Source organism: Bubalus bubalis, chromosome 4 (assembly GCF_019923935.1).
Source record: "Bubalus bubalis isolate 160015118507 breed Murrah chromosome 4, NDDB_SH_1, whole genome shotgun sequence".
Classification (NCBI taxonomy): Eukaryota; Metazoa; Chordata; class Mammalia; order Artiodactyla; family Bovidae; genus Bubalus; species Bubalus bubalis.
In genome coordinates, this window is record NC_059160.1 from 151,082,795 (window position 1) to 151,109,462 (window position 26,668).

The following is a 26,668-nucleotide window of genomic DNA, read 5'->3' on the forward strand; positions in this document are numbered from 1 at the left end:
AGATTGGGATGATGTCCTTAGCATCAGTGAGACTAAGCAGTTTAAATTCTTATCAGAAATCAATCCCTTCTCACATCTCTGAGAGCACTCACTGCTGGGACATCAGTTCCACCCTTTGAGAAGTGAACATCTGTGCTCTGGCCCACTCTTTAAATAATCTCACCAGACATCAGTGGAAAATTACTTTGTGTTTTAGCAACTGGGAGCTGCCTATCCCCCATCATTTTCATAAAAAAGCAGGGATCTAGGGCCATATTTTCAGTGGAAAAATTAGTGACATAATCATTATTACTTGTGATATTTCTACTTACCTAAAAAGATATTTCTAGGAAGTAGCTATTAAAGCAGGAATATTAAGAAGCTGGAACTCAAAGGGGATTGGAATCTAGATTATTTTTCTGATTCAAATTATCTTTTTTTTTTTTCTTTTGGCCTTTGAAGAAGGCGAATAAGATTGTATTTATTTCTCTTATTTCCCTCCTCTCTAAACGCTTAACTGGTTTTATTCATTTCGGTTTACTGCAATAGAAATAGCAGCTAACAGCTCCCACTTAAGTTCGTTCTGTGAACATGTGTTTTCTTGCAGGAGGGTAGGGGAGAGTAGAAGAAAGCTAAGAGGGGCAAGTGTCTTGTGTTTAACTGTAAGGTATGTCGAGAGGGTTTGAAGAATGTTCATTCTTCAGAGGCCCTAGTTTTTACTGACCACACTTTGTAATGGAGTTATCTCCTGTTCAGCTGCACACTGGCGAAATATTGTTTATGAGGATGGTTTGCTGTGTCCAAAGAATGTATATTAGGAAGTTATCTGTGCCAAATAGATTGTGGGTATCTTTTTTCTCATTGTATCTACACCTTAAATGATGAAAGATTTTTGAACAAAAATTATTAAATGTGTATTGGTGACTGAATAGGTACCCAGAGTCAAACTGTCTATCATTTTTGTAGGTAGGTAGGTAGGTAACCAAAGTAAAGTGAAGATGGAGGATCAGAGGTGGGAAGGTTTCCAGCAGATGGAGGCCTCCCAGCAGGGAAGGCTGTGGTGGCTGGGAGTGATAGTCTGGGTTCCTGATGGGCAAGTCCTGCATCATGACCACATCCAGATGTAGGGTCAGCTTCAAGCCAGCCCTCCCAAGGTGCTTCTTTGATGAGGATGTCTCTGTTCCCTCATGGGACATGAAGCTATTATGCTTTGTGTGTTCTACTCCCGTGGGTGATTTCTTCTTTTGCCACTGCTGAGCAAACCAACACAGTCCTGGATGCATGTCCTGATTCCTTCCTTGATGGTTTAAGGAAAGAGGGGAGGATAATAAAGCCGTCACTTCGGGAATCCACCTCTTGTGCCCCTCCTCAGACGGCTATAGAATGCAGTGATGTGCAACAGAGGAGAGTTAAGAACTTCCACTGGGCTTTGGCATTCAAATGCCACTCATACAGGTTGATTGGGAAAAGGGATATAAATTCATGACTGAGCCCTAAGATGCAGCCTCATAAGAGAAGCGGTCTTTATGGCTTGTTTGACCTCAGGAACACTGAGGATGTTCATGATGGAGCTGACTTTTCCCCTCACAGATCATCTAGTAGGGTCTGCCTTTTCTCTCCCCTCCATTTTTTAGATTGATTGCCGTTCTCATGCAATAATTTGGGCTTTTTAGTTTTTACTCACAGTTGCAGATAATTCATACACATTCTGTATACAGCAACCTTTGATTCCTTTTTTCTTCCTGAAAGTGTGTCTTTGTTCAGTGCTTCTGTGGCTTCAGGAATTATGGAACTGCTAGTAGGGCTCTTTTAGACAGCAAGAGGAATATTGCAAGAGCATGTGAAGGAGCAAAGGCTCTGCTTGTGCAGTGGGTCTATCACCCCTCCCCCAGCAGCTCTCTCTCTCCTTTAATAATCGCTTCACACTGCTGTTAGTCTCCACCATACAATGAAGTGTAGCGGTATGTGTATACATATATCCCCTTCCTCTTGGTCCTCACTTCCAGCTCCTCATTCCATCCATCGAGGTCATCAGAGTACCAAGTGGAGCTCCCTGAGTATACTGCAGGTTCCTACGAGCTATCTGTTTTACGTATGGTAGTTTATATATGTCAATCCTAATCTCCCAGTTCATCCCATGCAACCCACTCCCTGCTTCCACCAGCTCTTGTTTGTTGCCTTCCTCCTTCTACATCTCGACATCCTGGCTTCTGTTTCTTGTCTTCTTTGTTTCTCTCCACTCCTGCCCACACACCGTGGATTTTCCATCTTGCAATACATTTGGCTCTTTTTGTTACTCTCATGCAAGGGACGCCATATAGTGCTGATCAGTCTGTTGGAGAGGTTGCTTTTAGTTTAGGTTTTCAGCTGAGCCATTTAGCTGTGGGCAGAGACGTGGAGTTGCATGTAAAAAAAAATAACCACAAGAGAGCTAGCTATAGTTGTGACAGGCCCTCTGCATGGAGCAAGAAAAGAACGAGCTTGGGCAAAAGTCTCCCAGCATCCTTTCTGATACCATTCCCAACCTAAATTCACCCTGGCAGATTGTGCCAAGTTGAGGAGACTCCTCAGAGGAGATACCTGGCTGAATGTTTCCCTGAAAGTGAGTCTGAGGAGCAGGTTCTGATTTTTCAGTCTACTTTCCCATAAAGCCAACCACTTGGACACCAAGTTGTTTGCTTACCTAGGAAATGCCAAGAGGATGCATGTTGTGCAGCGGTTCTGAGCACTGACATTTGTCGAGGACGTCAGGATTCTGGGTACCTGCCTAACCAGTATGGCTTGTGGTGGGGAGAAATAAGGTCATTTGTATTTTCATAGTGGTATTGCTAAGCAATATTAGTAAGTATTCTCTAAAAATATTCTTTAAAACTCAATACCATTTCAAAAAAACATGTGTGTATATACAGATATACATATGAGTATATATATATATACACACACACATGCATATAGACACACATACATGCATACACACACAGCAGAAGCAGTCTAGTTAACCAATTTGCATTTCACCAACTGGTGTACATGCCAACACCTGCTCTTCTCCCATGGAACTGTCTCCATGCATATGCACAGCCAGTGGGCTCTCTCCATTCAACCAGGTGCTTCTAGTCCCACCAGGTGACCCGTATATTTACCATGAGTCAGTTGAATCTGTTCCCAAACCTACTTATGTTACTGCTGCTGCTAAGTCACATCAGTCGTGTTCGACTCTGTGCGACCCCATAGCAGCCCACCAGGCTCCCGTCCCTGGGATTCTCCAGGCAAGAACACTGGAGTGGGTTGCCATTGCCTTCTCCAGTGCATGAAAGTGAAAAGTGAAAGGGAAGTCGCTCAGTCGTGTCCGACTCTTAGCGACCCCATGGACTGCAGCCCACCAGGCTCCTCCGTCCATGGGGTTTCCCAGGCGAGAAGACTGGAGTGGGTGCCATTGCCTTCTCCTACTTGTGTTAGTTGTGTTTATGTTATAATGATGCAGTTTAGTTGAATATTATAAAACCAGTAAAATATAAGTGTGAAGGGGATTTATGTGTGTGTGTGTGTGTGTGTGTGTGTGTGTGTGTGTGAAAACTAAGGAGAATGTTTAAGAAAGACTCGATGAGGTTTACTTATTTAAAAAATACAATAAATTGAGTATCAACAAGACAGCTGAAGAAGCTTGGGATAAAAACATAGAATATTCTAGTAGTCTGTACTCAGATTGCCTCACAACAGTTTTTAAGTCTTTTAAGTTTTTAAGTTCTTTAAAGAAAGCAGGACATTTTGTAATCTGTATAATGAGAGTGCTATGTACAAAATAGTCCATGCTAAACTCCAGTGAACAGACCCATATGCAAAAGAAAAGGCCTAAGCTTGCATCAAAAAGTCAGTAAATTAGTTTGATTCACATGATTTAAATTGAAATAAAATGTGTAAGTGAAGGTGTAGCATTTCAAACGACTTTTCTTTAACTGGATAACCCATTACTGGCTTGGATCACAGCATATAAAGTGTTCCTCTAATACTTGTCTATAAAATGAAGTCTGGTCATTGTGTTGGGAGGAGAAAAGAGAGGATTCACAAAGAACATGAATTAATTCAACAATTTGTTGATACCTTTCTGATACCATTCCCAACCTAAATTCACCCTAGCAGATTGTGCCAAATTGAGGAGACTCCTCAGAGGAGATACCTGGCTGAATGTTTCCCTGAAAGTGAGTCTGAGGAGCAGGTTCTGGGCTTTGACATTCAAATGCCACTCATACAGGTTGATTGGGAAAAGGGATATAAATTCATGACTGAGCCCTATCTTTTTTTTCTTTTATCCTTTTTTTCTTTCTTTTCTTTTTATCTTTTTTCTTTCTTTTGCTATGGAGCTCTGGGTCTAGTTGGTAACAGGAAAAGCAAACACAACCTTTTGGAGGTTGTATATGAAGGAAAATGAGGGTTTTCATAATCCCAGGGCAGCTGCAAAGTCTGCCACGCCGCTGGCCTTCCACAGCCTCCAGCGCAGCACACTTGGAAAGCCTGGAGTTTTCGATGTGGATGGGGCCAGTGAAGAGCAGAAGGTGGATGGCCTGCCAGCGCTTCCCAGGTCAAGGAAGTTGGAGGTGACTGTGGGCTGGCTCGGGATTTAGCCCCTGACGTCAGCCCAGGCAGCTGTCTTGTTCCGTGTTGCAGAAATTAAAAGCAAACTTTGCCTTTGACTCAGAGAATGTGTGGGAAGTGGTAGCTCAGTGAGAGGCGAGGGCCACATGAACTCAAAGTCAAGCCATTCCTGTAGCCTTATGAAATTTATGAGTAGGCTCCCTGATGTTAAAGTATAGTGAAATCTACCCCTGAAGTTCTTCTGTCTGTGAAGATGCACAAGACTTAGGAGTGGTCTTTGAGCGGTCCTGCCAGGAGCATGCCTGGTGCACAAGGCTTGGCTTTTTGTGTTGTGGACGTGATTCCACTTTGTCTCATCCAGAGCCTATTGGAGAGGTGCCTGTTACAGATGTGTAACCACTGAGCAGGGTGTATTCTATGCAGTTCAAGTTAATAGCTGGAGGCCCGTCTGTCTGTGTTCCAAGGAGCATCTAGCACCCATGAGGGATACCCAGTGGAGTCCAACTGGAGACATATATCCTAAGTAAAATAAACCCTCTTTTTTTAAGTAAGAGAATGATAAATAATTTAATATAATTTTTAAAATACGGGTGGTTCTCAACATCTCCCCACCCTTTGTGGTTCTCGCTCGCTCTCTTTTTTTAACACCTCCAGGTATCCCCTAGAGAGGGTCACTGTGTTAGGAATCATTACAGTCTCCTGCCTAATCCACAGCAGGGATGCCGGTGTCACCGGTGCACAAAGGAACACTGTTCTGGGCTGATGTGCTCTCAGTTATGAGCTCCCATTTTTTTGCTTAAACTCCCAAATTGCCCACTGATGTTCCTCCATCCTGGAAGCCTCACCCCTCAGACTGCCAGGACTCTTGCCTTTTCAATCCCAGCACCAGACCTTCTTCTTCTGCTTCTACTCAGTGTACTGCCCAAATGACCATTTCCAATGGGCAGAACACTGTTTTTAACTCCCACTGCAAAATGCTTGGGAAATTGAACATTAGCCTCCTACAGTAGCCCTTTATGTTAGAAGGATCTTACAGCCGGGCTGCTTGGGCAGATGGTTCTGAGCTATGTACCTCCCTTTCCAGGAGATGTGGGTGGGTGAGGGTGGCTTCTAAGAACTTTCCAGAACCACCATTCTCTCGTACGCTCAGGTCCTATTGTGAAACTAGGTTTGGTTGTTGATCTTCCTTCTCTAAGGATGAGCATCCTCCCAACACAGACAGTGCAACATGGTCCTCTTCCTCACCATTTCATGTCTGTTTCTTACCCTCCCCTAGCATTCATACCTCTATATGTACACATGTGCATGGACATATGGACACACACACTTAGCCATTCTCTGCCATGCCTGCAAATGATCAAAGAAATGTTTTAGTGGGAGCTTGTCTAAAGTAGAAGTTTATAGTGAGAGATATTGACCAGATTACCTGGGTTCAGTTCCTGGTTCCGTCACTTACCATCTTTCTTACCATGGGTAGATTGCTTAACCTCTCTGATTTCCATTTCTTCGTATAGAAAATGGAATACTAATAGTACCTGTCTTAAAAGCTTATGGAGAATAAATGAGTTAGTATTTGTCCTTCGTACAGTGCCTGGTATACAGTGAACACTGGATAAATGTCAGCTATTATTATCAGCTTCTCTAAATACCAGGTACTGATGCCACTCAGATATTTTTTAGGGCATTTCTCAGAACTATTGTAAATCACTGGGTCTAAAAACACAGAGTTCAGGAACTGAGTAATCACACCCAATGCCCACTTAGACTCACCAGAATGCTTTTAAAACTGTTTTGCCATAATTGTTCCTAAATGATGACATGTTTCTAGCCCATCAAGTTATTAGTAACTGACCCCATTTGGGCAGGGTTTTAGTGTAGAAACTCACCTCTGTTACTCCAGGTAATTCTGTACATTTAAAATGTCCCAGAATTCCACTGTATCTTGAAATTTTAATTGGGGATTGATGGCAGATTCTGATAACTTGTAAATGGAAACTGATCATTTGTTAGCCTGTGTTTTGATAAGTAGGCTTGTTTTTGAATCCTCTGCTCGGAAGCTGCTATTCATTGAAACTAAGCCAGACTAGGTTTTCCCTTGTATGTTAGTAGGGGGTGTATTGTTTCTCCCAAGACAAGTTGCTTGACTATTCTAATACCCTAGCCAGTCTCACTGCTTCGTGTCACTTCCAAGCCTAGCCTCACATAGCACGAGTGGAGTGAACTTCCCCTGGCAGAGCTTTGATCATGTCTTCTGTCATGCAGAAAGGCAGCAAGGGCTGCCCCTTTGCCTGCCCCCAAAGCCAGGCCATGGCCCAGCAAAGCCTGGTGCAGCTTACTGGGGCCAGAGATTCTCATTTTCCACCACCCCCTTGCAATCTCTGGGCTTCTGCCCTTGGATCACTCTCCTTTGTCACAAATGCTCTCTGCTTTCCTCTCTTTGTGCTTTTTTTCATCCCTACCCACCACTTTCCTAGTGTGTACTCTTGACTAGCATGCCACAATCCTATTCATTTTTCAGGACTTGGTGTAAAGCCATTACCCCCCATGAATCTTGCCCTAATTCCCCTCAGCCAGATGTAATTACCCTGAGTTCTGAAGCCCCTTATCTCCCATCATGTACCTATCATATGTCTTTTGTGGTGTTGGGTATCAGGATGTTTTCAGTGGATGTTTTTATGTTTAAATCTTGTACATATCTCAATCAATTTTTCTAGGAAAAATTCTTAGAAATATTTAAGACCTTTGATGCCAAATCACTTATTAGGCAGTAGTAATCTATTTATTCTTTATTGTCTACCAGCACCCACTTCCCCCATACTCTCTGTAAGCCTAGGTGTCATTTTTCCCCTCATTTGTTATTTTGATAGGTTTAGAGGAAAACAAAAAAAACCTCTTATTTTAATTCATGTTGCATTGCTCTAATTTCCAGTGAGGCTGAACATTTCAAAAATGTGTTTATTAGCCATACACACTCCTTATGAATTGTCTGTTGACAGGGCACTTGACACTTTATATCTTAGTATTTTTGTGAACTTGTCAGATACAGAGGATCCATAGGATAAACAGCTATACTTTCAACTTCAGTCACTGTGCCTAGCAGGTTACATGGTAACATAGTAAACATTTGTTGAGAGAATAAGTGAATATGTGGCTGATGATTGTTAGTGTTATACATTTCAAAATATGTAGAATCTAGTTGTATCTCTGGTCCAATTTTTAAAGTAAAAGTGTAAGCACTTAAAAAACATCTAAGCATTTTTATTTTTATTAATATTTAAAAATATGTAGAATTTAGTTGTATCTCTAGTCCAATTCTAGATACAAATTTGAATGCAGCATTTAGCATGATCATAGGGCTACATCTCACTTCATAAGCACTCTGTTTATGAGGGTTGTTGAGAAGGGCCGGGGTTTGATTTGCAGTAATAAGAAGGAATTGGACTAGGGAGCTGCTTTGGAGGCAATCTGTGATTCTGGAACATAACAGGCTGTTATTTACACTTCTGAACCTCACCAAAACGGGGAGAGTTATCTTTGAGCTCAGGAAACAGGAAGGCAAGACAGAGCAGACACTCCGCCTTGAGAGGTGCCTGGTTTTAGCTGAGAAGGTGTCATGACAAATTTGATTAGCACGTTGCTATTAGGACTTAGTCTTCTTAGATACCAGCTTACTTCCTTGGACAAAGTGAAATCTACTAAAATCTAATTTATCTGGCATTCTATCAAGCAGAACATTTTTTTGTAACATCATTTTCTTATGAATGACCCTAAGAGACTGCAAGGTGATGTTCGGGGTCACTTTGGAGTTGTGTGATGGATATTATCATTCTTTTGAAAACTTGGGATTGTGGCCCATTTGGCAATTTTGTCTTCACCGGGATGCCCTAGTCGCCAAGAGCAAAGATTTCTGCAGAGTGGCAAGGTTTTGTGAATGCATGTGTAGGCGAGAACATTAGCGTGAACATTGGAGGTTGGTGATAAAACAGTGAGTTGGAGTTGAGCAGGAGAGTGAAACTTAGAGTCTTAACCCTTCATCAGCACTCTCACATTTCACCAGCCAACAGGCACCTTCTAAGGTTGACTTCACTTTGGAATTGTTTGGATGAAGCAAGGGAAGTCCAGAAACTCAAAGCTCTTTAACGCTATGCTAGAAGTGTTACTCAGTCTCGTTTCATAAAGGAAATATGGGATCAGATTATTTTTATTAACTTTTTTCTTAAGTAAAGAAAGCAGTAAGTGGTTTCTTCCTTGTGTGCAAGTAACACTGTGCCAACCGGATCCTGTTGACAGATAATCACCTGACAGGCAAGCCTTTGATGTTAAGCTTCACTTAGGCAGAAAGAAAGTTTCTCTATGCCTCCTGAGCAATCCTGGGTGGTCTTGTCTGCTTTCCTTCCCCAGAGCCTTGCCCAGGAAACCCATGGGCTCAGCGCCCCAGGTGGTCACGGGGTCAGCAAACCCCAGGCCTCTCTCCCAAGTGTGGGGGGCAAGGAGGACCCTGCAAACTCAGCTTAAAACAAACAAGTGCTAAATTAAAAAGAATGTTAAATACAGATCAGCTGCTTGGCTCCTGACAGCAGATTTAATTCTTCCCTCCTCTCACCTGATGGAGCTTTGCCTGCAGGGTTGGCATCAATTATCTGTAGACATGTGGAAAATGATTGATGAGCTGCCTGCGGCACTGGAGTACACTTTGTCAACCACTCATCATTTATACATCTTATCTCTGCCAGAACAAAAGATAGGACAGCCCCACACTGAAGTTGGGGATAGGAAGGGGGTGCTTGAGAGGAGGAGGTGAGGGAGATGAGTCAGGCAGAGCCATTGGGTGCCAACAAGCAAGGACTGAGGTATGGAGGACCATAGCTGTTGACTCTGGGCTGTCTGGCCATGCCAGCTCTGCCCTTGCCACAGGTCCCGGTGTTGCCAAAACTCTTTCCCCTCCAGAAGGGCCTAGGAATCAGGAAGCTGTGTGCTGTTTTCATTACAGCTGCATCTCAGGGGGGTTATGGAGTGAGGTCGTCATGGCTGCTGCTGACCCTTTGCTTTAATCAGCCACTCAGAAGGTGGTGTTTGTAACTACTCCTGACAGAGATGAATCATGGCCTGGTAGATCCGGCTTCTGCAAGAGTATTGAGGGATGCTGCCTAAGTATCAGCTGGTTTTAGGGAAATTGGCACATCGGCTAATGATGGGACTGGACAGTGTAATGCATGCTTTTTGAAAAAAAAAAATCTTATTCCCAGGGCTGAAATGGGGCATAAATGTTTGCCCAGACTGAGACAGTAGGTTGATGATGATGCTGGTGCCGAATTCGTGATTCACTTGTAGCCTTGCTCTTAGGTCTCAGACCCACGATAAGATGTCAGCAGGACAGATTACCTCACAGGGGCCTTTCTAACTGTGCCAGTCTTGTCCCTTTCCTGCTGACAGCCACAAACCCAGGTGATGACCTAACAATCATTTTCTAGGTAATAACTGCTGCAAATAGTAATTCTATTATGGACTGCTCTCTATTAATTCACTCTCTATTAAAGACATCCCATTTATTGATTTTTTTTTTCTTTGAAGGAGAAGGTACTGACAAATATAAAGTCAAGTGACCTAGTTATATAATTTGAGTGATAGACTCAACAGATTCTTTGGTAATTAGTCACAGGGTAGAGAGAGACTAAGGTAGAAAACTTCAGCTTTATAATATAATAGGATTTTCCTCCAATGAAATTTGATACACTTCTTATAAATTAAGTGATACATTAGTATGAAAAATGAACATTTTGAATGAATTTTAAAAGCAAGGGATAGAACTTTGAGGCAGGATCATGTCAGAAAGGAGATGATGAAACATAAGAGAATTATGAAACAGGAAAGAAAAAAGCATAAAATCAAAAGCACCATATCCAGGAGAATAATTCAATGGCCTTTGAAAGTTATAAAGAAGTGTTTTGAACCCTTCTTAGATTTGTGTTGCTATCATTTGATAAAGAGTTATCTCTAGCTATGCTCAAGAGTTGATACTTGAGAGGACAGTGATAGACATGATCATCATGACATCAGATATCTTCATGAAACCTTTACTGACTGTAAATAACCCACACAGAGGGACTCTTTTGGACCACTGGACCAAAGAGTCCACTCAAGTCCCATGATGCCCACAAATACTTCAGTGATGATCATCCACACTGAGGCCTCTGGCTTGTGAGGGCGTGGGGCAGTCTTCATCCATTTTTTCTAACCCTGAAATTGATAGCTTGCAGTGAACAATGTTGGATTCATGATCTCCGAAGAAGAAGATTTAGCTTTGGGACCAGGAACCAGGCTTGATCACTCAGTGCTTTTGTGCAGCAGAAGTTTTATTACAGTGAAAAAGGACAGAAAGCTTCTGACATACACATCAGAAGGGGGACAAAGAGTGCCCCCACTTGCTAGTTTTATCAAGGCCTTATATACTTTTTCAGTTGGTTACTAACAGTAGAAAGAGCTTACCAGACCCACTTCCACAAGATACATTTTAAGATAATCGGATTAGAACTAACAATAGAAAGACCCACTAACCAGACCCACTCCCACAACATAAGTCTTAAGATAACAAGATTAGTCAGAAGGTTCTTGTTAAGAAGGAGAAATATATCCTTGAGCAAGATACATTGTTGTTATATAATAATTAGTACAGAGCTTAAAGAAAAGCATACTCTTGAGCAAGATGAGTTTTGTTGTGTAATCATTAGCTCTGGGCTTAAAGAAAAAAAACATCTTATGTGATTAAGATCAAGGAATATAAAAAAAAAAGTTTGTCCCTTTTCCTTGAGAGCCCTGGACCCCTTTCTCCTCCTTGAGGACCCCAGACTCCTTATCAACCTACCTAAGAATTAACTCTCTCAAAATTGTAAACCAGAGAGCAGTTTTAAAATCCAAGAATCAAGGACAGGCACACTCAATCTGATATAGATAGATGAACTGTGAAGTGAGAGCTCTGAAAGGAGCCGTGCCTGTAATCCCTTTGAGGTAGATTAAATATTAGATTTAAATGGTATCCTCATCCACTATAATTGAGTTTTATGTTCCCTTGTGTTTTTGGTAACTCTTCAAGCCTTCTACTTTGGTGTAGGGTATCCTCTGAAAGTGAAAGTGAAGTCGCCCAGTCGTGTCCAACTCTTTGCGACCCCCTGGGCTGTAGCCCACCAGGCTCCTCTGTCCATGGGATTCTCCAGGCAAGAATACTGGAGTGGGGTGCCATTGCCTTCTCCAGGGGATCTTCCCGACCCAGGGATCGAGCCCAGGTCTCCCGCATTGCAGGCAGACACTTTAAGCCCTGAGCCACCAGGGCTGCCCACCTACTTGGTATTAATCTGAATGTTTTTGAAAGGTATTTGCATTAGTTTGCTGGGCTGCTGTCACAAAGTCCTACAAACTGGGTGACTTAAACAATAGAAATTATCATCTTACACTTCTAGAGGCTAAAGTCCAAAATGAAGGTGTTGGTAGGGTTGTTTTTTTTGGGAGAGCTGTGAAGGAGACCCCTTCCTCCTAGCTTCTAGTAGCCTCTGGCATTCCCTAGCAGGTAGATGGCCTCCTCCCTGTGTCTTCACATTGCCTTCCCTCTATGAGTGTTTATTTCTATATCCAAATTTCCCATTAAAAAAATAGATATTAAATTAGGGCTTACCCTAATAACCTCATCTTAACCTGATCATCTGCAGAGACCCAATTTCCAAATAAGGTACCATTTACAGGCACTAAGGGTTAGGACCCCAACATCTTTTTTTAGGGGATACAATTCAACCCATAACAGTATTAGCCAGGAACTATAATTGGAGCGATCCTATCCTCTGTGCTCCATCTCATGAGTTTAAGGCTTAGATTTCTATCTTGAGGAGGAAACTGTGTCATGTCTTATCTACCACCATATAGCAACTGTTTGATAAAGACTCATTAAATTACTGAGTGGATGAGACTTTAAACTTCTTTGGGGAAAAAAGTCATTTTTAAATATGACATTTACTTTTTACTAGGAAAAGACTAATTTCCAGTTTATGAAGTCAATGAATTAACTCAAAGGCATCAGAAACTTATAAAAAATAGTTTCATTTAAAAAAATGCATCCTATGAATAAGAGTTTGGTCATTTTTAAAGAATCTCTTTATAAATGCTTCCTTGAGGAGAAGAATCCCCTTGGTATTTCTGTTTTTGAGGATGTCAGGTCTTGTGCTGGAAGTTTATTTTCTTGAATACATTTCCACTTGAAAAAGAAAATCTAATAGTGCAAATTTGTTAAAACTGGCTCAGCATTGTTTTGTCAACAAAGATCCGTCTAGTCAAGGCTATGGTTTTTCCAGTGGTCATGTATGGATGTGAGGGTTAGACTATAAGGAAAGCTGAACACCAAAGAATTGATTCTTTTGAACTGTGGTGTTAGAGAAGACTCTTGAGAGTCCCTTGGACTGCAAGGAGATCCAACCAGTCCATCCTGAAGGAGATCAGTCCTGGGTGTTCATTGGAAGGGCTGATGTTGAAGCTGAAACTCCAGTACTTTGGCCACCTGATGAGAAGGGGTGACTTATTTGAAAAGACCCTGATGCTGGGAAAGATTGAGGGCAGGAGAAGAAGGAGACGACAGAGGATGAGATGGCTGGATGGCATCACCAACTCAATGGACATGGGTTTGGGTGGACTCCGGGAGTTGGTGATGGACAGGGAGGCCTGGCGTGCTGTGGTCCATGGGGTCGCAAAGAGTCAGACACGACTGAGCGACTGAACTGAACTGAACTGAACAACATTGTTTGAATTATCTGGTTCATATGCTGTTATTCGAGGGATATTCAGCACGCTAAGTAGACTAACATTTACTATATGCACATGATTGAGTGTTGAGTTAGTGAGGAGGGTGCTTTTTCTAGAACTTGTCTATTTTTACAAACAGGCAAACTTTTTACATAGTTTTGTAAAATAACATAGTTTTATTAAGACTAACAGGACATCACAAATTGGCTGTAACTTGTATGAGAAATATAGAAACTTTATAGGTGAAAATGTTCATTATACATTCCATTTTACATAAATAGCTTCATCCCTAAATTTTGGAAAGCTTTTGTTAACTATGGTCATTTTTTAAAAATTTTTTGAAATCATTTGGCTGACCATGTAGTGTACCAGGCTAAGGAGTACCAAGTGTCTTAAGATCCCAAAACAGCAGTCCCATGTCAGTAATATCAAGGGCCCTACATGTCAGGCCCCCACCCAGAGACAGAAGGATGACTTGTCACTCGAAGGAAATTTGTGAAATTTGGAGAAGGACCAGGAAGCAAAACCAAAAAGCTGTAATCAGTAATGCGTGCCTATTGTCCTGAACAAGCACACTTCTTTTTGTGTTTCTCTTTGCTTTCTGAGACCAACTTATACGAACCATTCCGTCTCCATGCCTTTGTTCATGCTGTTGCCCCGCTTTGGAAGGTCCATTCATCCTCTGCTGTTCTGCTGAGTTAATAACTACTGATCCTTTAAGTTCGTATTCAAATCCCAAGCCTCCTGTAAAGCTCTCTTGGACATTTTCATCCTGTGTTGATTGCTCCATAAGCTAAACCCTTTAGAGTTACTGTAATGCACTTGGATGCCAGTTTCATTTCAACCATTCCTATCTCTACCTATAAGCAGCTCAGTGAAGGAAGATATCTTTATGTTAAACCATGTCTCAATTCCTTGACTGTAAATAAGATAGAATAATTGATCAGAATTGATGAGGACTCGCTTAACAATAGTGCCTGATTATTTACCAAGATGAGGGCAAACAGTCGTTTCCTAGTGTTCGTGCAGGATGGAATGGAAAGCAAGGGCTTAGGGGAGAAATTTAGGTAGATGGAATTGCTGGTGGAATGCTATTTGCATGGTCAAATTTTCCTGTGGTGTTTGTACCTACTTTCCTTAAGAGGATTAAAAACAAGGCAGATTCTCTTGGGAATCAAGAGAAGTGTTGAGATGTGCTGTAGCTGAACCCTTTGTGAAATGGAGTTTATGCCATGGACAAATGACTCAACGATGGCTTAGCAATGATAGAAGCCCATGATAACAACAAAAACAACAACATGTATTCATTTTAAAACTGTTTTGAAAAAGAAAAAAAAGTTCAGTCCCTATAGAAGTAAGAACCAAACTTTGACTTGGGGAAGGTGGGAGAGATATTTTGGGCTCTCAGTGAAGCTGAGTGTCCCTTTAGGAAGCTTGATCAGAGATAAAGATTAGCCAGCATCCCTGGGGAGGATGATTCTGAAGTCAGGAGTAGGAGGAAGAGTTGGGGAATGGTGAGAACTAAATTAGGAGAATGTTTTGGGAAGATTGTAATTTCAAGAAGAATAGCTCAGGGGAGTTGTGTATTGCCCTCCTGTAACTGTAGACATTTTTCACTTTATAATTCCTATTTAAACCTGGACAACTTTAATTTGGGATTAAAAAATGATGGCTGAAATGCAGAGCAGTGTTCTAATGATGAAGGGCTGCAATTTACAGACCAATTAGAATGGCATTTGTTTTCATTTTGCAGCAACTTTTCTCCCCTCTCCCCAGTGTGCCCTTCCGTAACAGGAAAATAGATTCCTGGGTCCAAGGGTGGTTTTCTGGAGCTGACAGCTGCCATGTGCCCTGAGTTGGAGGGTGGGGTACAGGTTCCAGGCATCTTCCAGAGAGCCACCCCTTTCAACTTGCTTATTCTGGAGAGCCACTGTCCCTGCAAAATGATGCCATTTAACTTCAAGCACTGATACCGTGCCTATTTCTATTTCACTATAAATAAACCTACCCCACTTCTCATGCCTCCCCCAGGTCAGGCATTCCTCAATTATAGTCTTAAACCTGACCAAGCAAGAACAAAGTGTGACCTTAAGTTGTATCTTAAAGTCCTGCCTCATATTGGGACGTAGAAAGAGTTTTTGGGGCATTCTCTTTGACAGGCTGCTTGTAGATAGAGCAGTTTTCCATAAGGAATTGAAATCATACATCAAATGTATTGTTTTATATGTAAGCCACTGGAGACCAATGAAAGTAGTTGGTAGAGCCCAAATACCATTACAAATAGATTTATTGAAGTGTGTTTTCTCCCACCTTTTTCTAGAAGTTATTACTTTAATCTTAAGAATTTATGTAAGTAGGCTTGTGGCTTTTATATGGTTTATGCATTCACTTTGGAGACTTTTAGCTATTTAGTGGCTAGGTGTTTAAAACAAGTGTTATCAAGGAAATAATTTTGGCTTTACATCATTTTTTTTTTATGTGCCTCTGAATGCTACATATGGAATAGCCAGTCAGCAATATAAAAGAGTTATTGTGGGTGTCGTGGAAACTTATCTTTCTAGTGCCCTTTAGTTTCGTGTGTTCATTTGCACCTCCAAAAAACAAGCAGAGACACACATGCAGTATTCTTTTCTGCCAAATTAGAAAAAGCTCTGTGCCTTTGTTCCAGAACCATTTCAAAGATAGAGAACATTAAACTTCAGAGCAATTAAACTCACTCTAGTTTACATCTGCTTAAAATGTCTGGAAAAAAAGATATTTTGCATGTTGTTATCTAGTCTTTAATTGAAAATTTTCCACAAACCTCTGTTTAATTGATCACCTTCCTCTTCATATATACATATGCATGTTCATGCAGTATGGACTCAAATATTCTGCACAAACCGACTTTGTGATTTGGTAGTCATGTTGTTTACGTCCATTGATAGAAACTTGTCAGTAATTTCTAACGCAATATGTTTCAATGTACCTGTGTTGATATGTGTGAAGATGTGGTTTGTCTAGTTCTTATTAAAAAAAAATCATTGTGCATCCTTTCTGACCCTCACTCACTTACTTTTTAAAAAATTTTACTTTCTCTTGTGGGTTTAATTTTTGCATATGTGCTTTCAAAACTTGATACTCATGGGAAACTTGACTCTATTCCTTTGAAACATATTTTTGATCTGTGACAGTGTTTATCTGTATAGAAAGGGGTAGACACACCTCGGGAATGTAATGAGACCTTACTGCTCTGTCAAACTAGGAGTGAGTGTCATCCTGCTAGCAGTCACTGACATGAAAACCCAGGTTAGCCGTGTCCTTAGATCCCAGAGTCGGACACGACTGAAGTGGCTTAGCAGTAGCAGTAGATCACATCAGGTCCTGCAGAACAGTCAGAGGCTTTCAAATCCCTCTGAATTGAGGATCAACATCTCTGGGGATGAAGGCCTTCTCCACTTCAAATATTGTTTGGAAAGTGGAATGCCTGAAGTCAATTTTTTTAAAAATCTGTCTAGATCATCTTCCAGAAAAAAAAGAGGACATTTTTCATGGATTCTGAGATTGGGTTTAAGATCTGTTCCAGCTTGAGCCAATCCACCCAGCAGTGAGTTACTAAAAAGATTATTTTCAAAGCCGTTTTAGCACTTTGAAATATACCTGTAATATCAACTAGTGGCCCCAAGGTTGAGGACCTCTTCTGATGACTAAAGGTCATCTGTAATTAACATACTAATTGTTCTAGGACAAACGGATGTAGATTTGTATGTCAAGTTTCTTCTCCTAAATAGGTTAAGTATTCCCCACCCCATATGTCTCATGCTATTAATTTGTTGAGCAAACACTATTTTCATAGTTGAAAGATCAGTTTCATTCCAGCCTGATTATTCTAGCTATTCCAATTTAGTTTTGTTGAAACTAATGAGACCTTATTAAATTAGAAAGGTGACCCGGATTAGAGATTATAGTCCTGTCATAAATGTCTCTGGGGGTGGAGCGCTATCCGGTTTGTAAGTCCTCTGTCCCTCAGCCCCAGTGTTGGTTTCCCTGGAAAGCTTGCAAACTGCAGGGGTTTACTTGCCCCTTGGGTTTTCACTTTTGCCTCCAACTTGACTTCAGTGTCTGACTCCCTGTGTTGTTGTTGTTGTTGTTGTTTTTGTCTCATTTAAACCCATCGCTTTGCCTAAAGCGTCAGTGCCTTTGAGTGTCTTAACTTCCACTGCAGGCACGTGTTTGAATCACCAGCGCCCTGGCATATTCTCCTCTTCCCCAGATTCTACTTTTGAGTCATACAGCTTCCCCAGTTGGGTAAGTTTCGGGAGAAACCTTTACCTCAGCTTTTCACCTTGTCCCTATCTCTGGCTTCTCTGTCCCCTTGGACTGATGGAAATTTTTGACTTGAAGGTCAATACTGGGAGACATCTTTTTCTGCTTTAGGAGATGGCTTTCTTTTCCCTCTAATAGATCTTAGGTGCATGGAATTGAATTAATTCTTGGTTTATGATACATGATCATCAAGTGGCCTATTCATGGCACTTTTTGCTACATGTGTGCATTTACATATTTTTAATAATTTAAGAATGAATCAACCTAAGAGCTAGAGACTGAATAATAACCTATGCTTTTCTGTGCAGTCTTCTACAGGATCATTATTATCTTGAATTTTGTGTTCAATATGCCCTTCTATTTTAGAAAGCTATTTAGCACACACACACACATTCCTGTACCTAAATAATATATTGCTTACTATTTGCTATTTTACATTTTTATTTTAAAAAAGCATACCATACAGGATATTTTTTCTAGAATTTGCTTTTTTAACTCAACATTATGTTATAAAACTTCACTTAGGTTGATGCTTGTAGCTGCTGCCTGTTCATTTTCCATACTTCATAATATTTCATTATGTTAAACTATAGCAGGTTATTTTCTAGAATAAAACTACTGTGCTTTGTCAAGAATTATTGCATTATTTTGACTGGTACTATATGCATCTCCTGATGCACATAAACTAGAGTTTCTCTTGAAATAGATTGCTGAGTCTTTGCATGTGCATACCTTCAACTTTGCTAAAAATTCAAAATTATTTTCTTCCCTGTTGTTTCAGTTTTGCATTCCTACCAGGAAAGATAGGAGAGATTCTGTGCATACTCCCATTCTCCAACACTTTCTATGGTCAGACTTCTTATACCCTAACAACTGACTATAAAATGATAACTCCTCGAGTCTTGAACTTCTCTGAATTTCATACTTAGGTGACTTTTCTAGAACTGCTATTCTACATTTCCTTTGCTCAGTAGCTCATTTTAAAGCTGAATATTTTTTAAAAAGATTTCTTTAAAAAAGGCCCATTTGCAATTTAGCAGTCAAGATATTAAATAGGATTAGGCTGTGCTCTTAGGACAAAAGAAAAGTCCTTCTTATCAAGCAGTAGGAAAAGTCTTGGCTGAAATGGGAGACTTGGCACCTGATTTCGGCTCTATCAGGTGGTTCGCTGGGTAATCCAGGGGGAAGACACCAGTTTTTGCTGTTTCCATTTCCTCACCTGTAAAGTAGGGTTGTTGATCACTAAAGATATGTTCTGGTTTAAGTTTTCAGCTGTCAATGAACTAGAGCTAGTATGTTGATTTAGGTGTTTATCTTTAAAGCCCTTAACATCCATTTTCTCGTGTGAACTTTCCACACCCGGCTAACATCGGGAGAGAAAAGGTGAACTGAAAGCCTACAGACTTTGCAGAGGTCTACACAGTGTGTGGACACGATGCGATCATGGGGAGACTAGAAAGTTCTTCAAGCCCATAAGTATCTCCCTTCTGGGCTGCCTCAGAGTCAAGAATTCCACAATGACTGTTTCATTGCTATGATTCTTACAAGCCTTTAGGTTGGTTAGTCATCCATTAAAATGTAAATGTCCCTGGAAGGTGTAGGGAGAACCTTTAAGGTCTTTACCACCTAAATCTTCCACAGGGATGAATTGATCAGTTCCTTTTCCATCAGACACCTGGTTGAAAACACAGCCTGTGGGTCTGAGCACATGGTTGATGTGGGATGTCCCTGGAAGGGAACAGAATGGTTGTACAGAGAGGTGAAGATGTGCTCAGAAAACCAACCAGGAGTTCCTAGGGTTTGGTCAGTTGCTGTTCTCTACCCAGATCCTCAAAATCATACTGGCCAAACTCATGGGACTGCCACCGCATCCTTGGAGGGCAGCCTGCTGTAGGAACTATCTGAAAGAAAACGCGTGGAAAGGCTGTCAACCAGCAACACCCTCTCCTGGGCCTGCAAATCATGGCTGAGAGTCAGCCTCCCGGCTCTCTACCCTTTCTACCAGATGCCTGTGAACAGAGCTTTAGCACCCAGTCCTGAGTCCTGGTCAGCCTATAATGTGGCCACTTCGAGGCATGGGCAGACCCTGTCCAAGGACTTCAGCTGGGACATTTGTTTTGATGCCTCCTCTGCTTTAAGTGGCATCCAAACAGCTATTTAGAACGTTGGCTCTGGCTCCCATCACAAAGGGGACCTGAAGGGTAATGTTTTATGTTTGGGGCTTCTGTTTTCCCTCCTTCACAAGCACAGAAAACGAACCCCCTCCACCTCTCCGGTGACTCCCCTAACAACGCGTGTTTCTACCTCAGCTGACCCTGGCCTCTTAACACACTGGGATGTGAATAAAATACTACGGCTGTCATAACACAAGGTTAAATGAAGTCTTCAAAGCCTGTCCATTAAGCGGATTTGGGCATGTGTGTCGTTCTCGCAGCCTTGTCTTGTTTCATGGACAGCCAAGCTCTGGGGCTTTGTCTTTGTTCACTGTTGTGTTTAATTCCCCCCTCATTCATTAATCATCCTTCGCCTATTTATACCAGTGGCAAGTATAGCGAACACAGTTAATGCCTGCTTTTGTTTTGGTGGCACCCTTTGTGGGGACCAAGGCAGAGCTAATTATTAACTGTGAAATGACGTCAAAACTTTTAGATCAGCGCCAAATGCTGCATCCACCGAGACACAGTTTTGTTTTCACCTTTAAGAGCTTATGGCCAAAGCAACTGGGGTGGCTGTATTTAGTTGTGAGTCTGGAGAAGCAATGCCAGCTCTCAGATAATTAATAGAGGCGCTCCATTAAAGTTCAGCCAGGCAGCTGGAATAGGGTGCTCTGTGTATGCCTCTGTACAGCCCAGACCTAGCAGGGCCTCCAGACCTTATGGGGGCTGAGCAGGAAGAGAGCACTTTTAGCCATGGGGCCACATGAGCAGCTCCAGCCTTTCCGTTTATATTTCCCATGGTCTGAAGACCTTGGTTGTCAGCTCAGAATAACCTTTATACCTTCCAGGCTGACTCTGATTTTCCTTTGCTATTAGGCATTTTATGGAGCCAACTTTCTGTTATAGTTATTTCAGGTGGTTACAATGGCACAGGGATTGTTATGCTCACCTTCTTGGAGAGCCTTTCCCTGACCACCTTTTCTAAAGTAATCCCCTAAGCCCACAACCATCCCCAGTCACCTTCTATTCCATTACCCAGTTTTTTTTCCATGACCTTTGCCACTATTTGAAATAATTTTATGTATTTATGTATTGTCTGTTTGACTACTTGAAGATTGTAAGCCCCTGTATCCTTAGCACATAGAATGGTGCCTGGCATGTACCGTGAACCAGGTAAATAATTATGTGACTTGGTGAATGCATAAATGAGTGAATGGCTAGAAAGACTTTTTTCCCCCCTAGGGACGTAATCAGTTAGCCTTATGTAATCACAGGCACAAGACTTTAACAGTCACCCTCTGTCTGATCAACCATGTCTTCATGACATGAGCATTTCCCATTAGCTTGGAGCCAGCGCTCTGACTTCAGTCCTCTGTCCCTGTTCCCAAGGATCCTTGGGTCTTTACTTAGCTTTTGGATAAAGTAATTCAAATCTTGTGGGCTTTGTTTCTAGAGTGTTCACTCCATATTCTCCCCTGAACCTGCCCTTTACCTACACATTATTTTTCATGTGGAAATTACTTATTTCTAAGATGTATATTAGATGATTCTTTGTCACTGAGCTATGGGTCCCTTCTTTGTGTTATCTGTGGTTTCCATCCATGAGTGCATCTGTTTCTGACTTCTTTATTCTGTCATTGGTCTGTTTTCGATTTCTGAACCAAAGTCATACACTTTTAATTGAAGTAGAGTTCATTTAAAATGCTGTGTTAGTTTTGAGTATACAGCAAAGTGACTCAGCTATATATTAATATATGTATATGTGTGTGTATATTTATCTTTTCCAGATTCTTTTCCATTATAGGTTATTATAAGAAACTGAGTACAGTTCCCTGTGCTATACAGTATGTCCTTTCTGTTTACCTATTTTATACATAGTACTGTGTACATGTTAATCCCAAACTCTTAATTTATCTCTCCCTCACTTCCCCACTGTCTCCTTGGATAACCATGTTGGCTTTCTATGTCTGTAAGTCTATTTATGTTTTATAAATAAGTTTATTTGTGTATTTTTTTTAGATTCCACATATACGTGGATATGATATTTGTCTTTATCTGATTTACTTCACTTAATATGATAATCTTTTGGTCCATCCATGTTGCTGCAAATGGCATTATTTCTTTTTTATGGCGGAGTAATATTCCATTGTATATAAGTACCACATCTTCTTTGTCCATTTATCTGTCAATGGACATTTGGGTTGCTTCCATATCTTGGTTGTTGTATATAGTACTGCTATGAACATTGGAGTGCATGTATCTTTTTTAAATTAGAGTTTTTTCAAGATCTATGCCCAGAAGTGGAATTGTCGGATCATATGGTAACTCTGTTTTTAGTTTTTAAGGAACCTCCATACTGTTTTCCATAGTAACTGCACCAGTTTACATTCCCACTAACAGTATAGGAGGGTTTCTTCATTACAGGAACTTTATAATATCTTTATATATCTTAGGGTAAATTCCAATATTTTTTTTCTTCTCTAGAAGTGACTTGTTTTTTTCTAGCCTTTTGGTTTTTCATGTAAAATTCAGAACCAATATATAGTTCACTAAAAATTGAAGTTTTCATTGGAACTACATATAATATATTAACCCAACTGGGAAGAACTGAATCTTCCCATTTATAGGCTCAGATGGTAAAAAATTTGCCTGCAATGCAGGAGACCCAGGTTTGATCCCTGGGTTGGGAAGATCCCCTGGAGAAGGGAATAGCTACTCATGCCAGTATTCTTGCCTGGAGAATTCCATTGACAGATGATTTTGGAGGGTGACAGTCCATGGATTCACAAAGAGTTGTAAATGGCTGAGCAACTAACACACACATTTTATAAAGTGCATCCCTATTTATATAGATTTTTAAAAATCTACAACTTGATGATATTTATATTCACAGACTTGTACAGCCATTATCACCATCTAATTTTAGAACATTTTTATCCCCCCAGTAAGAAACCTTGTACGCATTAATAGTCACTCCCCATTCATCCTGCCAGCACCTGATGAATACCAATCTCCTTTCTATCTTATGGATTTGCCTATCCTAGGCATTACATATAAATATTTGGTCTTTTATGACTAGCTTCTTTTGTTTCACATATTTTTAAAGTTTATCCATATTGGATCATATATCAGAAGCTCATTTTTTGTGGTTAAGTGATATTCCATTGTATATATCTTCTATTTTATTCATTCATCCATTGACACTTGGTTGATTGACACTTTGGGTTGTTTCCATTTTTTAGCTATTGAGAGTAATACTGTTATAAACATTCCTGTATTTAATTTTCCCTTGTTTTATTTTTACATAAAATCTTGCATTTTCTTTGTTAGTTTTCTAACCAGGTACTTATATTTTATTGATGTTACAAACTGTTTATTTTAAATTGCATTTTTCTGTTTTTCTATATTAAAAAGCAGTTGGCTTTTGTATTGACCTTTTTTTATATATATACAATATCCAAACTGAAATTTTGTTTTCTAAGTAGACATAGTATTAAAAAAAAAAAAAAAGCCAGTACACGTTTGTTTCTTTCTTTCCATTCCTTATAGCTTTATTTTTTTTTCTTGTATTATCACACTGTATAAGGGCCTCCAGCGCAATGTAAGTGTGGTATGAGAGGGTCACTTTGGGTTTTTTTTTTGTGAGATACAGTTCACAAAATTTTCTCAAAACAAAGTTCACTATTTTAAAGTGTCAAATTCTTTGTTTTTTTGTTTTTTAATATATTTACAAGATTGTACAACTATCAACACTATCCAGTCTAGAACAGTTTCATTATCTCAAAAAGCAACCCTATAACCATGTACATTCACTCCCCAACTTCCCCCTTCCTTCAGGCCCTGACGACTATAATCTATGTGCTGTTCCTATGGATTTGCCTTTTCTAGTCACTGAACAAAAATGGAATCATAGAGTATTTATGCTTTTGTAGCACACTTCTTTCACTTATCATGTTTTCAGGGTTTATCCATGCTGTATCATGAATCAGAACTTCATTACTTTTATGGCTAAATAATATTCCAGTGTATGGATGTACTGTATTTGCTTATCTATATGTCAGTTGATGGACACTTCAGTTATTTGCACTTTGGGGCTATTAAAAGAATGCTGCTATGAATATTTTTGTATAAGCTTCTATGTGAATGTGTTTTCCATTCTCTTGGGTATATGCTTAAGTGTCTGTGTTATATGTTAACTCTATGCTTACTTTTTTGAGGGACCACAAAATTATTTTCCACAGGGATAGCACCATTTTATATTGCCATTGGCAATGTATGAGAGTTTTAGTTTATCCACATCCTTGCCAGTACTTATTTTCCATTTTTTAAAACTCATCTTGGTTTTGATTTTCATTTCTCTGATGGCTAATGATGTTGATTATCTTTTCATCTGCATATTGGGTCATTGTATATATTCTTTAGATAACTATTCAAATCCTTTGCCCATTTTTAAATTGAGTTATTTATATTTTGGCCTTCCCTGGTGACTCAGTGGTAAAGAACCCACTTGCCAGTGCAGGAGACACAGGTTTGATCCCTGGTTCAGGAAGAGTCCTCTTTAGAAAGAAACAGCAACCCACTCCAATATTTTTGCCTGGGAAATCACATGGACAGAGGAGCCTGGAGTCCATGGAGTTTCAAAAGAGTTGGACATGACTTAGCATCTAAATAAAAACAATATTTTTATTGTTGAATTATGAGTTCTTTACATATTCTAGATATTAAAACTTTATGAAATACATGATTTGCAAATATCAATATTTTCTCCTATTCTAGAGGTTGTGTTTTCACTTGATCATATCCTTATTGAAAAATATTTTAATTTTGATGCTGTCCAATTTATCAATTTTTTCTTACCTTGTTTGTACTTTTGGTGTCAGGTCTAAGAAACCATTGCCTAACCCAAGGTCATGAAGATGTAGACATACGTGCCTTTCTAAGAGTTTTAGTTTTAGCTCTTATATTTAAGTCTTTGACCCATTTTGAGTTAATTTTTATATGTGGTTTGAAGTAGGAGGTCAAATTCATTCTTTTAATGTGGCTGGCAAGCACTATATTTGTAAAAAACTAGAGAGTAGATGTTCTTGTCTGGTTCCTGAATTTAAAAGCATTCTGTACAGTTAGGTTTTTGTTTTTTTTCCCTAACCTAGTATATATCAAGTTGATTCTAATTCTGATAATCTAAGAGTTTAAATTTCATAGTAGATTCTTCACTGGAATATGAGGACTCTCTAGGACCAATGCCATTCTTTTCATTAGGAATATTTCCTTTTTTTTTTTCTTTAATGGTTGATGCTCAGATTTTGGGATTTTTTTATTACTGTAGCATAACCTAGTCTATTCAAACTATTTCATGTGACAAGTATTTATTAGTCTTCATGTATGAACAGAGCCATCAATTATGGAATCCTAGAGTGAACTGGAAATAGGAAATGTCTCTGGTCTCACATACCTTATAATATAGCTAAATTGTCTGATTATGGCAACTCAGGATAATTGTAAGCCAAGTCTACTATAGAACTGTGTCTTTAAAACAAAAGAGTGGTTAGTTTTGGATGTGGTTCATCTGTGAAGACTTCCTCTAAGAGAGAGAGAGAAAAAAATCACTTCTCCATCTGTGCTGGAGGAAAGTAACACACACACAGTCAGGAAAGGTGGATTTATGCAACATAAATGGCTAAACGTGACAGCCTCTGGCTGATTGAAAGTGTCAATGTTATGGTGCTTAGGTTAATGGGACCCTTTAACTTCTTTTCTGAGCTTTTCCTCTCAGAAAGCATAGCAACCAGCCCTCTCCATAGGCTTAGAAGCCCTGGAGGGCCTTTCTTTGTGCCCTGATATCTTACCGCTCGTGGGTGATAGTAACTCGTAGTTATGCGTCTCATTTCTCTAATATGGACAAAGCAGACTGTTCCCTTCATGAATCAGAGTGAACAGAAGACCTTTCCCACTTCTTCCTACTAAAATTTATTTCCTATATAAAGCCTACTAAAACAGGCCCCAGTGACCTCTCCCTTCTTGTGGATTAATTGCAGACCTAAACTCTACTCGTGACTTTTTGTAAACCACATTCAATTGTTATATATACTCTTAGGCATCTATTCCATTTCTCCAAATTTAAGGACAAGCCATACCTGGTCTTGTGTTATTTAACTTGAGTCCTTAGCTCAGGGCCTTGCGAAATAAAAACTGGTATTTTTTTAAAGAGACAGTGCTTCTAAGAAGTAATAGAAAACATTAGAAATGGTAAAATCAGTAACATGTCACCATGATTAATATTATTAAAGATGCAACTATTTAAAAATTGGTTCAATGAACTGACTCACTGAATATCAGAACTACAAGAAACCTTGAAGATTGTGTTGAATTTGCATCTACTGCTGCTGGATGTACAACAGAGACAGTTGGTTTTGTTGTGGTTGCTCAGTTGTTCTGCTGCTGCTGCTGTGCTAAATTGCTTCAGTCATGTCCGACTCTGTGCGACCCCACAGACGGTGGCCCACCAGACTCCCCCATCCCTGGGATTCTCCAGGCAAGAACACTGGAGTGGGTTGCCATTTCCTTCTGCAATGCATGAAAATGAAAAGTGAAAGTGAAGACTTTCAGCTCAGTCGTGTCTGATTCTAGCGACCCAATGGACTGCAGCTTACTAGGCTCCTCTGCCCATGGAATTTTCCAGGCAAGAGTACTGGAGTGGGGTGTCAGTTGCTCAATTGTGTCCAGTTCTTTGCGACCCCATGGACTCCAGCACACCAAGCTTCCCTGTCCTTCACCATCTCCAGGAGCTTGTTCAAACTCATGTACATTGAGTTGGTGAGGCCATCCAACCATCTCGTCCTTTGTTGTCCCCTTCTCTT

General features: G+C 40.2%; 1 protein-coding gene across 1 annotated transcript in view; it reads left to right on the forward strand.

Moving 5' to 3' along the window:
* Positions 1-26,668, forward strand: part of LRMDA (leucine rich melanocyte differentiation associated) — a gene marked incomplete at its 5' end in the record, with an annotated part of 1,193,353 nt that overhangs the window by 764,446 nt on the left and 402,239 nt on the right. The gene's annotated exons all lie outside the window — the stretch shown is intronic.